The sequence below is a fragment of the Calonectris borealis genome, chromosome 1 (assembly GCF_964195595.1).
Source record: "Calonectris borealis chromosome 1, bCalBor7.hap1.2, whole genome shotgun sequence".
NCBI classification, from domain to species: Eukaryota; Metazoa; Chordata; class Aves; order Procellariiformes; family Procellariidae; genus Calonectris; species Calonectris borealis.
In genome coordinates, this window is record NC_134312.1 from 196996387 (window position 1) to 197008615 (window position 12229).

Here is a 12229-nt window from a genome sequence, read left to right on the forward strand (position 1 = left end):
ATTGTGTGCAGGTACAGAAGTGCAGGACGCTGCTACTACAAGCAACTGTCTGGGGAGAGATCACAGCCCAGTATCATCTATACATGGGGAAAAAAAAGAGGAAAAAAAATAGCAAAGTTGTGGGTGGCAGAATTGTGATCCAGTTTCTGAGTGTATTAAAATAGAAAATGCTATATTCCAGGAACTCTTCACATTCACAGAAATAATATTTCCATTAATCTGCACTTGATTACAGTGACTGTTTTCATAACAAGAATAGATGCATCTCTGATGTGACACGTAGCACAAAAAATAAAAGATTCAGCCTTAAAGCACACACAGCTAAAGATGCAGGACAAATTTTGGAGAGAACTACACTTCATCCATGATGACAAACGGAAAGTTAACAGTGACAGACTGGAAAGCAGCCAGATCAAGACCAACCAATGTCCATAGCTCATCTTTAAAGATAAGAGATGGCATCAGAATTTAAGGTATGAATGGATCATAGCTGACTCAGTACAGAGCAACAGTTCAGTAAATATACCTGTACTAGTCACTTGGTTTCTTTGTACAAGATAAAAGAAAAAAGGAATCAAAACCCTCAAATTATAGAGACAACTCATGAGGCAAAAATGAGTTTTTTCTGTTCCAAGCCAGCCAGAGATCACCACCAGGAAATCCAGCCTTCCACACCCTCCCACTAGGAAGCAGACACACAAGTTATTTTGGATGCACTTCGTTTTTCAAATGATCCTCACAAAGATTTCACAATCATTGTGAAACAGACATGAAACGCTGGGCATCAGGTAACGGTAAATCCTACCTGTTGTATCATAGAGCTGGAAGACAGGAATAGGGCAGATTCACACGGCTCCCTTGGGTTTGGCGTGCACAGACCCATGGCAGACGCACATGGCCCTGTAGGCTGCCACGCTGCCAGCACTCTGGGAGGCGAGGGAGGCTGGGAGACCTAAAACCTGAAGCAGCTGCTTCAGGATGAGGCATGTAGCTCTGCAGGCTTCTCTGACCATACTGAGCCAGCTCTCACGTAGCCACGTATAGCTCACACATAGGGAGCATTGCAAGTACCAGTCTGCATATCTGAATTCCCTGAAATGAGATTCATCAGTGTAATCATAGGTGTCCAAATGCCATTTTTAGCCATCTTAATGCATCCAAGACATCTGCATGGCACTGCAGACATTGCACGGGCAATGCAAGGCTGGGGGGATCCCCTGGGCTCTCGAAGGCAGCACCAGAAACCTACAGTGACACAAATGAACCCCCCCTCTCCAGCATCTTCTTTGTACACCCACCAGGCACCATCCTTCACTATGTGTTCAATACAGTGCAACTCATTTGTGATAGGAATCTTTCTTTTGACCAAAAAAACCCTGCAAAATCTCAAGTGACACAATGAAAAGGTATGTTTATTCCCAGATGGGAATAAACTGTCCCTCAGTCAAGGCCACCCCATCCAAACAAGTCGCTTCCCAACCAGGCCTTCTCAGACAATCCTTAGATAGACTTGGGAAGGTGGCTGCAAGAGCTGAACCTTCCAACCTCATTTTATGGGATAAACAAGTCATTTTAATGCCTCTGACAACGCCATGCCTCATTGAGTGTGTGAGCAGCATCCTGTCCCTGGCACTTACAGGCAGAGCTCCAAGGCACCACAGGTTCATGATTTGTTTATGGTACTTTGAAGGACTGAGCTTGGTGCTACAGAGGTCCTGTTTATATTTCAGCTGGTTTGGAGGCCAACATGTAACACGGAGGTTTTTAATGCCCCTTCTGATAGAGCAAGCTGCCCAAGGCTCTTGCAAGGGGAAGGCCTGCACTTGCATTTACCCTGACCACGCTATTACTAACTTCAGAGGGTTTATAGAGGAAATGACTGTCTCTGAGAGACGAAAAACCCATGAGCAAACTGTGCTGGTCCAATTAATCAGGAGTACCCTGCTCTACCTGTGATTTCTGAGTTAGACCCTAGGAAAAAGTGATAGTTTATCTGTATGCAAATACGCTCACAGCTTCACTCCACTTTTTTCTCTGTAAGAATTCTCCATCCTACAGTGCAGTTATTTGCAAACTAGCTTAAAGGGCTCATTCACTGCCAAAGCCTACTTATATGAGAAGAAAAAAGGTTTCTTTGCTCTTGACAAAAGAAATATATTTAACTCTGGATGACAATGCATGATTTTTGTGCTAAGCAAGGTGACTCAGTGCCCTCTGATAAGACTTTCAGCTCCAGAGGGTGCAAGCGTCACATGATGGCGAGGACTGCTGGACTGGCCTGTAGTTAAAGGAAAACCTCAAGTGACATACCCACGGTGGGATAGGAGGAGGATGATGGGATGTGTCTTCAGAGGAGGAAGTATGTGGGGGCAATTTTGGGGCAGGTGTACCCTTATTACAGTTGCACCCTACAGCAGCTCGCAATAAGCAAACACAGATCATGGTGGGCTTTCCACGGTCTACCTGCAGTGCCATGACCCAGTCCAGCATGGCCAGCTGCAGTGGGGACCTGGAAAAAAGCATTTTGCTTCTCTAGAAATCGTTCTTGTTCACCATGCAAAGTCTTCAGTATATGATAATTAGCAGCTGCCACTGGTTATGCTGCTTCTAGAAAGGACCATCTTCCATCTGCTGCTAAAGTGAGGCCAAAATTCCTATCACCTCGTAAAGCCAATGCTCCTTCAGCTATTTAGGCAACCAGTATCACAATACTGCCAAGGTTGCTCCTGGGGTGACGTTCCCTCTTTCATCTCCCCCAGCAGCAGCTTGGGACACTTGCGTGGCATGAAGGCATCAGTGCTAAAAGGACCCAGGGACAGGGGTGACATGTCGGGTCCCAAAGTGTGCATGAAGCAAGTAAACTGGGTAGTGGTGTAAACAATGGAACAGCTTTTTAAGCAAACAGCAACGGTTTTGGGGACAGACAAAAAACCCCTACAGTGCTGCCACAGGCGTGCAGTGCTGCTGTGCAGTGCACCTCTCAGAAATGCTCTGATAGGATGCTTGAAATTAGATTGATGACTAATCAATCCAAGTGGCTGGACTATCATAGGTAAAACCAAACAGTAAGATAGACCTTTTTTTTGCATTCTTTCATTTTAACTACCAAAGGTACCATTTGAAACATAGAGAAGGAACATTTAACATGACAGTCTCTCTCTAAAGACAACTAGTTTACAGTCAAGACAGTAAAATATTGACAGCTGCTGATAAATATATACATTTTTTTGCCAGTAACAGATAATTTGTAACAGCTTAATACAGTGTTTTTTGTGATGACTAAGATTGTTGCCTTCATAGCAGTAAACACACCCGTACTGCTTCAGGAGAGATAATTGCTAGGCATTATATAATTTCATATGTAATAATTTCTTCCTCCCTCCCTAGAACAGAAATAATTCATAGGTAAGTGTATTACTGGGTTATACCAAGGGGTCCTAGCTAGTGTTACATGATAAAGCATTCAGAGACTGCAACTACCCTGAAATGCAGTTTAAATCATGTTAAGACCACCACTGTACCTCGAAGGAAGGAAAAACATTTGCCGCCTTCTGTACTATAGAGAAGATTTACATTTAAAGAAACTACTGCTTGAGTTCAAAACTTCCAGGCAATCTCCAGTCTGTTTCTTTGTCACAGTATCTGATATCACTGGAAGTTTCAGCACATACATTTCCCAGTAACTACGATACATTTAGAAGATCTTTTAAGGGCAGAGCTCACCACCACAGCGTGCAACGCGGGGCCATGGAGCCGCAGAGCTTCTGGCCAAAGAACACCATTTGCTTAGGTCGCAAGCAATGCTCATTAGCACTTGCAAAGTCCTGTGTATGTTTACAGGGTTCAAAAATCATTTGGATTAATAAAATCCAAATCAACTCCCGCACATGGCAGTGCAAAGCACAACTGGGTCGCTAGATCTCCAGATTCCTAAGTCATTATAAGTGCATGTTTAAGGGATTAAGTAGCGCTATCTAAAGATTCAAAAGTATTTTAAATGCTGAGATATTTATCAGGTCAAATATATATCTCTCTCTCAATTGTTTTCAGTGATGGATTAAACACATACAAAATCTTTCCCTAATGTAGCTTCAGCTACTGTTCAAAATGAGGTAGTCTAACAAATGTATTTAGGACAATGAAAAAAAAATCCATGTGTGGAAATGGGACCAAAGGCTTTATTCAGAATCCTTTGAAGAAATGCCTCCTGTGTTTTTTAATCAGCAGTGTGCTGGTACGAGTGCTGCATGTTCATAAAGCTATATTAGTACGCCCAATCCCTCTGGCATTGGATAGGTTAAGCAATTGCTGGTATTAAATTAGCACACTGATTTCCACTGGTAAGAAAGTTCCTGAGTCTTAAATTACAGATAAACTATTCCAACAGAGCCAAGGAGAAAATGAATAAATGTACTCTTACAAAAAAAACCAAAAAAGTAAACACGTCTGAGCAATTGCAAAGATATGATGTATAGACCAGCTGAATAATGATTAAAATATTTTTAAACCAAATAGATAAGTATGTGTTTATTCAATGCAGCTGAGCTGAGCTGACTGTGTTTCAGCAAACAGCATATAGCTAAGGAGGAGGCTGAAGATTTTAATGTACTCACTACTGCACAATAATTAAGGAGAAATATATTTGCTGCAATTGCAGCTCATGCTGGGCAACTTCTCCTACAACCTCATTTTAGAGCTACTTCTATTTTTACTTTATTGGTTGGTAAAGTAAGCTTGGTTGGAGCAAGCAGAATATGCCAGCTCTTCTTTTTTAAAATGCTCTGGTTTTCTTCACTAATCCATCACTAAAAGGTACAAACAAATTTACTCTGAATACAGCTTAAAGAGAACTTGGATGCTCACCTCCATTTATAGAAAGTTTTGAAGGTGACAGGGAAGGGGGTAAAACACATTTAAAAGTGTCATGCCCTCAACCTGTGAGAGACCAGAGCCTGTAGGAGTTCAGAAGGGCTAAAGCCATACCAAGAGCAGCCAGCACATAAATACAAGAGGCATTACTACATCTCACCCTTTGCAAGAAAAAGGATCACTTCCTGGGGGCAGTCCAGATTTTTTAGTGATGCTACATGGTACATTTCATTAATGAAAGGCTTGCACGTAGTGCGTTTGCCAAGGAAGAGCATTCTTCACAGGAACACAGGGCCTGGCCAGGGAGTTGTAGTCTCGGGTCCTCTTCCTGGCTCTGCTGTTTCCTTGATGGGTAGCCTTAGGCAAGTCATGTCAGTTCTGAAAGGTTTAATTTCCCTGTCTTTGTAGGGGATCGATGATTGACTTCCATAATGAAAAGTTTTACAAAGTGGGATTTATATTAGCTCTCTGTAACTAGTTCAGGTCTGGGAACCACACTCAGACAAAGTAGAAGTAGTCCAAAGATGAGGAATAGAAAATTATCAGAGGTCTTTGAAAGTATGGCCTGGGAAAAAGCTGAAGCACTTGGATTGATTCATTTCTGCAGAAGGGAAATGAGATGAGACATGACAACAGTCTTCAAATAGGTATTGGGCAGAAACAATTCTCTGCATCCTTTGCAGATAGAACAAGAGAAACAGGTATAAACTCCTGCGAGACAAATATAGGTTAGACATCATTAATTATTTTCAAAAAGTAAAAAAGGAATAAGCTTCCTAGGCAAGCTCCATCTTTTAAACATGTTATAAACAACAGTAGAGAAAAATCTGCCCCAAATCATGGAGGTATAGCTGATCATGCTTCAGGACAAGGACATCTCATCATGCTGCCCTGTTTTCAATGATCCTATGTCTCTGATCTCCCTGAGAAAGCTTTATGAAATGTCTTACATATATTCATTATAATTTCTTAATTGAAAAATTATCTGTTATCAAATATGGTCCTTTCTGGCTGCATTCTGGCTAGATAGACTTTTACTTGTGCACCAGAATATAATACATATTAGGACCACGTTTCTAGTTCCATGTTTTGTGGTCCATATGAAAGCGCCTTTAATGTCTAACTTCCCTCTTTGCTATTCTTTGATTAGCTTGTTCTAATTCTCCCGCAGTTCACATGACACAGTTCTCTCTTTTCCCTACCCAGTGTTAACAGGGAGGCAGCTCGGCTGCTGGTTTTGTAAAAAAGTCACCCACGGGATTAACTGAGCTCCACGAAACTACTTCATAAATTTGAATCCTTTGATATGATAAATGCCAAAGACAACTTTACAGAGATGAAGGACTATATGTAGTTCACTGCTGAGGCACTTCCATGCAAGTTTTCCCTCAGCTCAGGAAGTCTGGAGGGGACATGGTTGCGTCACATAAAGGCACAAATGTTCCTGAAACTTTTCCCAAGGAAGCAGAGCTTCATTCCATTGGAGATGAGCACGAGTGGCTAAATGTGACATTTGTGTCAAGACACTTCAAACATGGTCCTGAAGCATTATCATGCTCCCCCCGACATGGTTTAGGGAAACCATCTCTTCCAGCTCATCGTTCCCACAGCTGGTGGTCATTTTCTCTGTTGTACTCCCAGGAAGCTCCCGGGTCTCTCAGACTGACCATCCTGGAACAGAGCAGGTCCAGAGGTCTGGAGGCACGTGGTCTCCAAATACCCCACATAAAATATCCCTTCTTCCAATATGCTTCGAGATGGCTCATGTAAGAAATGTGGCACATACACACATTCCTCACTTCTGCTTTCCGCAAGGCAGTGATAGCAACACTTGCCTGCCACCCAACAGTTTTCTGAAAGAAAACCAATTGATGTACACAATATTCACCAACACCTTTCAATAGAGACTTCTTTAGAAGTATCAATATATTAACCTGCACTTAGAGCCAATAAATTGACTGAACAGGTTGTCCACTGAAAATAAAGGTTTCTGTGTCTAGCCATACCATGCGACACAGCAAGAATGAAATCTGTCACCACACTCCATCACGTCAACCAATGAAGTGCAGGGCAATTTCTACAGAATCAGTGGAGCTGGCACTAACAACACCATGCGGAGAAGCTCTTCCATATTTCAGATAACAGGAGTTCTTTATGCAGCTGTAAAAAAAGTTACCCTTCAAGTGGCTACTAATCTATTGTGGTGTTTTTTTTTTTTTTTAACAAAAGTGAGATATTTGCAAATGTAGGTTGTTTATTATCTGCTATTGCTGGAGTTCCCACTTGCAATCACAGCAGAAACACCTTGTTCCCAAGTCCCCTGAATGATATGGATTCCCAGCTGGTGCTACAGCATGGTCTGCTGGAGACCTCTCCTTCTAACGTATATGGCACTGAGTAGTCCCCATGAAGCCAATTAAAGAAATTTTTCATGTTAATGTGAGTGCAAGCGATCCTTAAGCCCTTAATTACTCCCTGTATTTTTACTGTTTAATTCCTATGCACCACTCTGAGATCTTAGAGAGTCTGCCTTGAAACCCCGTGCTGCAAACCACCATGGCTCATGAACAGCTTAGGACTCCTGGTGTGGGGTGGGTGCCAGGGCCACCCCGGCTAAGCCATCCCTTCCCATCTCTCAGTGCCCGCAGATTGCTCTGAAACTTTTTATACCCTTTTATCCATTTCTTTGGAATCACTAGCAGAAAAATTGCTTAATCTCCAGCACAATACTGCAAAGATAGAAGGAAAGTGTAACACTTAAAGCCCCCCAGCCCTTACCAGATGAACAGTAATTCATATAAGGTGATTTGTTACCATATCTTTGCTAAAATGTTGCCAGACTTGAATAATTTGAAATCTGCTAAGCAGAATTTAGATAGCTGAGCAACAAAAGTCCAATGTCAACTGTGGTTTATTTATCTCCAGGTCTGCAAGCTAATGCTAAAGAGAAATTGAATTTAAATAAAATTATTCCAAGCATAACCAAAATGCTGTAAATAACACATCATTTGATAGGCAGGAATATACAGTACATACTGCAGGACATAAAACACACTAAGTGCTGTAGCAGCCTAGCTTTCAGGGGTTTATTTTACAGCACTATGCTTCTACACCTCAGCTCTTACTCTCGAGGCACATCTGTATTAATATTATCAGGTCCAATACCAAGCCAACGACAGGGATCAAGAAAGTTGAGAGCGTTCGGCTCACAGCTGCACTCCTGCTTGCAGCAGGACCCCCAGCTTCAGAGCACTGCGGCTGCGCAAGACGAAACGTCAGAAGATACCAGCAGCCAGCGAGCACGGCTCCTCACCCCCCAAAACCACAGGCAGAGGAATCACGTCGGTGGCATCAGCGGTTTGTTAGCCACAGGCAGAATTTATGCACGCTCAGAGACTGTGGGGCTAATTTGATTGAGCAAGTTATCCACCACAATCGGTTCGTTCAGCTCTAGCTGCCAATGTGAGATGCCAGCACACCTAGCCTAGCTCCAAGGTGAACCAGAGCGTTATTTCAAGCAGTGGGAGGATCCTGTGATGGAGAGAGAAGCTGCAAAAACTTCAGAAGGCTGAGTTTGGAGAAAGTCCTGACATCTTTACAGTCCACCTGGCTGAAAACATTTAAAAACTCCAGTGGAGCTTACTTTCCCCCAAAACTTCCCTCTAAAATGCCTTTATAATTAGGTAAAGTTTCAAGCTAGCATGCAGTAGTTTCCCGGAAGCATTATCAAAGCTAATGACATATACATTTAATTAGTTAATTACAAACCGCAAATGAGCAGGGTGAAGCTTTGTGCCTGCTGTAGTGGAGGCAAATGTTATCACGATTCTTATTTAGTGCCAGTCTTCCAAATCACGTGCATCACTGGGAGTGTGCACGGTGCCATGCAAGTGATGGACAGCACCAATAAGACAGGGAGTCCCTTGTCTAAAGGCATGAGACAAACCAGCAAAACAGAGATCGTGCACAGGCATTTTGGAATGAAACACTAGTCAAATGACCGCGTTTTTAAAACTGTTAAAATAGGGAACATAGCATGTTTTAGCAGCATGATTACTCCAAGTATACGGCCATATGGGATGGGGAGAAGTCATAAATGGATGACTGCACAGATCAGAGGATGACTGTTGATGATCACAGAGAAAAAGTGGATGAAGGAGAGGCTCTGTGCAGACAGGTATCAGGATACGAGAAGCATTAAGAAGGGAAGCTAGTGCCTAATCATTCTTCTCATATAGAAATATTTCTTATGTGGAAACAATAATAGTAGTTAGGAAAACAGCACCTCCATCAATAGCGATTAAATCTCTATTGCCCAAGTCAGAAGTGTGTAAATACAAACGAGAGGCATTTACCCACTATTACCGCATGGCTTCTGCCACGTCAAGCTGCTAGAGAAAATTGTTCTCCCGCGGGCCAAGGACTTGTGATGTTTTGTCCTCACCCTCACCAGGGCTGGGCATGACCATGCTGCTTTGCTTCACCTCTGCCCAGACGGCGATGGACGAGCACTTCCCACAGCCCCCAGTTAAGGGCAGAAACCAGCTTATGACAGCTGGTGAGACACCAGTTAGGGAAAGGTTTGCCATCTATCCAAACCAATTAAAAAACACCCCAAAATTACATCATTACAAAACTGTGGGCTTCATGAAAAAGCCAATCTGTTTTAAAATATACCAATCATCTTTGATGTTTTAGTCTAGTTTTACTAGTTTTTTTAACATGATAGCTGACAAGCCCTTAAGTGGGGAATACCAAATTAATCCTAGCTGCAAATTGTTCAGCCTAATGGTCCATATTTTAATTTTCCGACTGTGACTAATAGCAAGCTTATATCACTTAGTGAGCTGCTCAGAGGCTTTGTTCAATTAATCTGAATTTTTTATCTGCAGATACTTTTGATTTGCACAACAGGTAGATGACAGTAACGCTTTCCCCAAAGCTTCCCACCATCACAACTGAGCTCCAGTGCAGAATTGTTGGTAAGCCATGCATAATTCACTACGTTTCTTAGAGCAACTATCACTTTGCCAAAGGAGTGGGACTGACTTGTGCACATAAGAGAGAGTTTCTTAGCATCAGCTTTTTTCTTCTACATTTTCATGCATCTCACTTTCAGGTTTAAGCTTTTTTAAACTACATCTTAGACATTTTTAGAACTTACTAACTATTACTGTGTTTGGAAGGCATACAGAGACCATGATGCTACCTCTTATTCTTCTTACTTTCCCACACAGCTTGACAGTGTACAGGCCTGCTCTGTATCTAAATTTACAAGCTGTGACAAGTGATAAATATCCTAATTCTAAAAAGCTATTGTGTACCTCTGAGACAATTAAAATTCCTTAGATACCTAGATGCAGTACATAATACATTTAGTCAACATTAGAACATGATAGTGAAGGAACGTTTTATCCCAGGACACATCCAAGCATCTAAAAATAGGCCTTCAGTTTAAATAAAAGTTTTGTAATAAGTTCATTGGGAAATCCCCTTTCCTCAGATTATAAAAGTAATATCAATTCCTAGATCATCTCATGCTGTGCAGTAAGAACTCAGCAGAAGAGTTTATAAAAAGTGCCAAATAAATTATATATTCTTTTTTTTAGGAGAAGAATACTGGTTAAAAGTGATGCATTTTTAATTCTTTCATCTGACCCAAGAAAGTCATACCACACACTTCAGGGCATAGACTGAGCTCTGGCCCACCCTAACCCATACAGTTTAGCAGCAGGAGAAGAGAATACAAGGGTTTCCCAGGTTTGGTCATAAGATGTTTTGATCAAGACACGCTGTTTTATTCAAAACATATCATTCCTCACTCAGTTTTGCTTAGTTTTCTCTGGAGGTTGTACATACTTTTCCAGGAATGGCTGGCAGGACGACAGTATAACTGTAATGTGTGATAGAAAGGAAGTTAACTACTGATTAAATATAAATATTAAGCTATCATGGCACCTGAAATGTACGCTATTTTTGAGATGCAAAGCAGTGGTAGGAAACAACTAATTCTTTCGTTTACTGTATTCCTTCTCTACTTTTCGTGGTGAGGTAGAAGGGTGTCTCCCAATTCTTCTTTGCCAATTAGAAGCTATTTTCTTTCTTTGTGGTACTTTAATTAAGGAATATTACGGAATTTGTCTTCTTTGAGAAGGTTGCTTTAAAAAAGAAAACAAAAAGAGAAGACCAACATCATGTTCAGCTGGAGAAAGGTTCATGACATGCAAGAACTAACTGATCTGGGCTTATTTTGTGTCACCAAGGTCCGCTGTGCAGAGTTAGCGTTGCAGGTGGTTGCTGTAGTGGCATCAGTCCACCAGCCAGTCAGCGTAGGGATCATCTCCATTGCAAAGGTAGACAGCAACGTCTACCTTTTTACATAGAAACACACACTATGGAGCACCTAATAGCCCAATTCAAAGAGTGTGCACTAAAACAACACAGTAGCCTTATCCACACACAGCAGGAGATGTGCCCTGTTCTGAGACGGACCTCACCAACACGGAATCAGACGTCGAGGTTTGTATGGGAACGCTGCCAGCTATTCTGGCAAGGTCCAGTTCACATCTCTGTATCAGAGCACTTTATTCTCTCATCCTAAATGCTCATATTTCTGCGTAAGTATTTCTGACCGTGCAGCCTTCTATGGGCATAGTGATGGTAACTTAACCATATCAGCAGTCCATGAAGTTGGGAACAGCATAGATTAAAGACTTACACTGTGTAGCCCAGCTTAATTGACTCCTGGCCACAAGGAACAGAGTTCAACCTGAACAGCAGCAGCTTTCTCCTCCAACCACATCAACAGCAGAGCTGTACCCTTAAAGCTGCCACATGGGAGGCATGCTACCATTTCTCAGGCTCATGTCCAAGGGATTGAACGTTTGCTAGCTGCTGATGGTGGTATCACTGATGTCTAATGTGTCGATAGCCTACAGTTTGCGATAACTCTCACCTGGGAGGAAAATACTGTGCAATTGTTTCCATTTTATTCAGCTTAGTGTTGTTGGTTGGAGGATCTCAGTTTGTCTTTTTTCTGCCACTGCTGGTTTTACTTATTTCAGAGCTCAGTCAGCTTTCTTCTAGCATTTAAATTAACTTTGGAAATCCCAAATTGAAAGCCTGTGGTCTCGCACCTGACACAAGACAAAGAACCACAACATTTTGAGCTGTTTACAGCCTCATGTAATCTTGCCCAGGCCTCTAGAGACTGTCAAGCAGCAAGTCGGAAGGAAAGGCTGTTTAAGCTGCAATTTTTAAGTTCTTGGATCACAACTCACAGACTGAAAGCTGCAAAAGATGCTGTTTCTTCTTTTTATTGCTGATATTCTCAAGAGCACCTGGAAGACTTACATAAATG

At 42.0% G+C, this 12229-nt stretch overlaps 1 protein-coding gene across 1 annotated transcript in view; it reads right to left on the reverse strand.

Moving 5' to 3' along the window:
- The window catches only part of MTUS2 (microtubule associated scaffold protein 2), a 287663-nt gene that overhangs the window by 158931 nt on the left and 116503 nt on the right, over positions 1-12229 (reverse strand). The window lies entirely within an intron of this gene.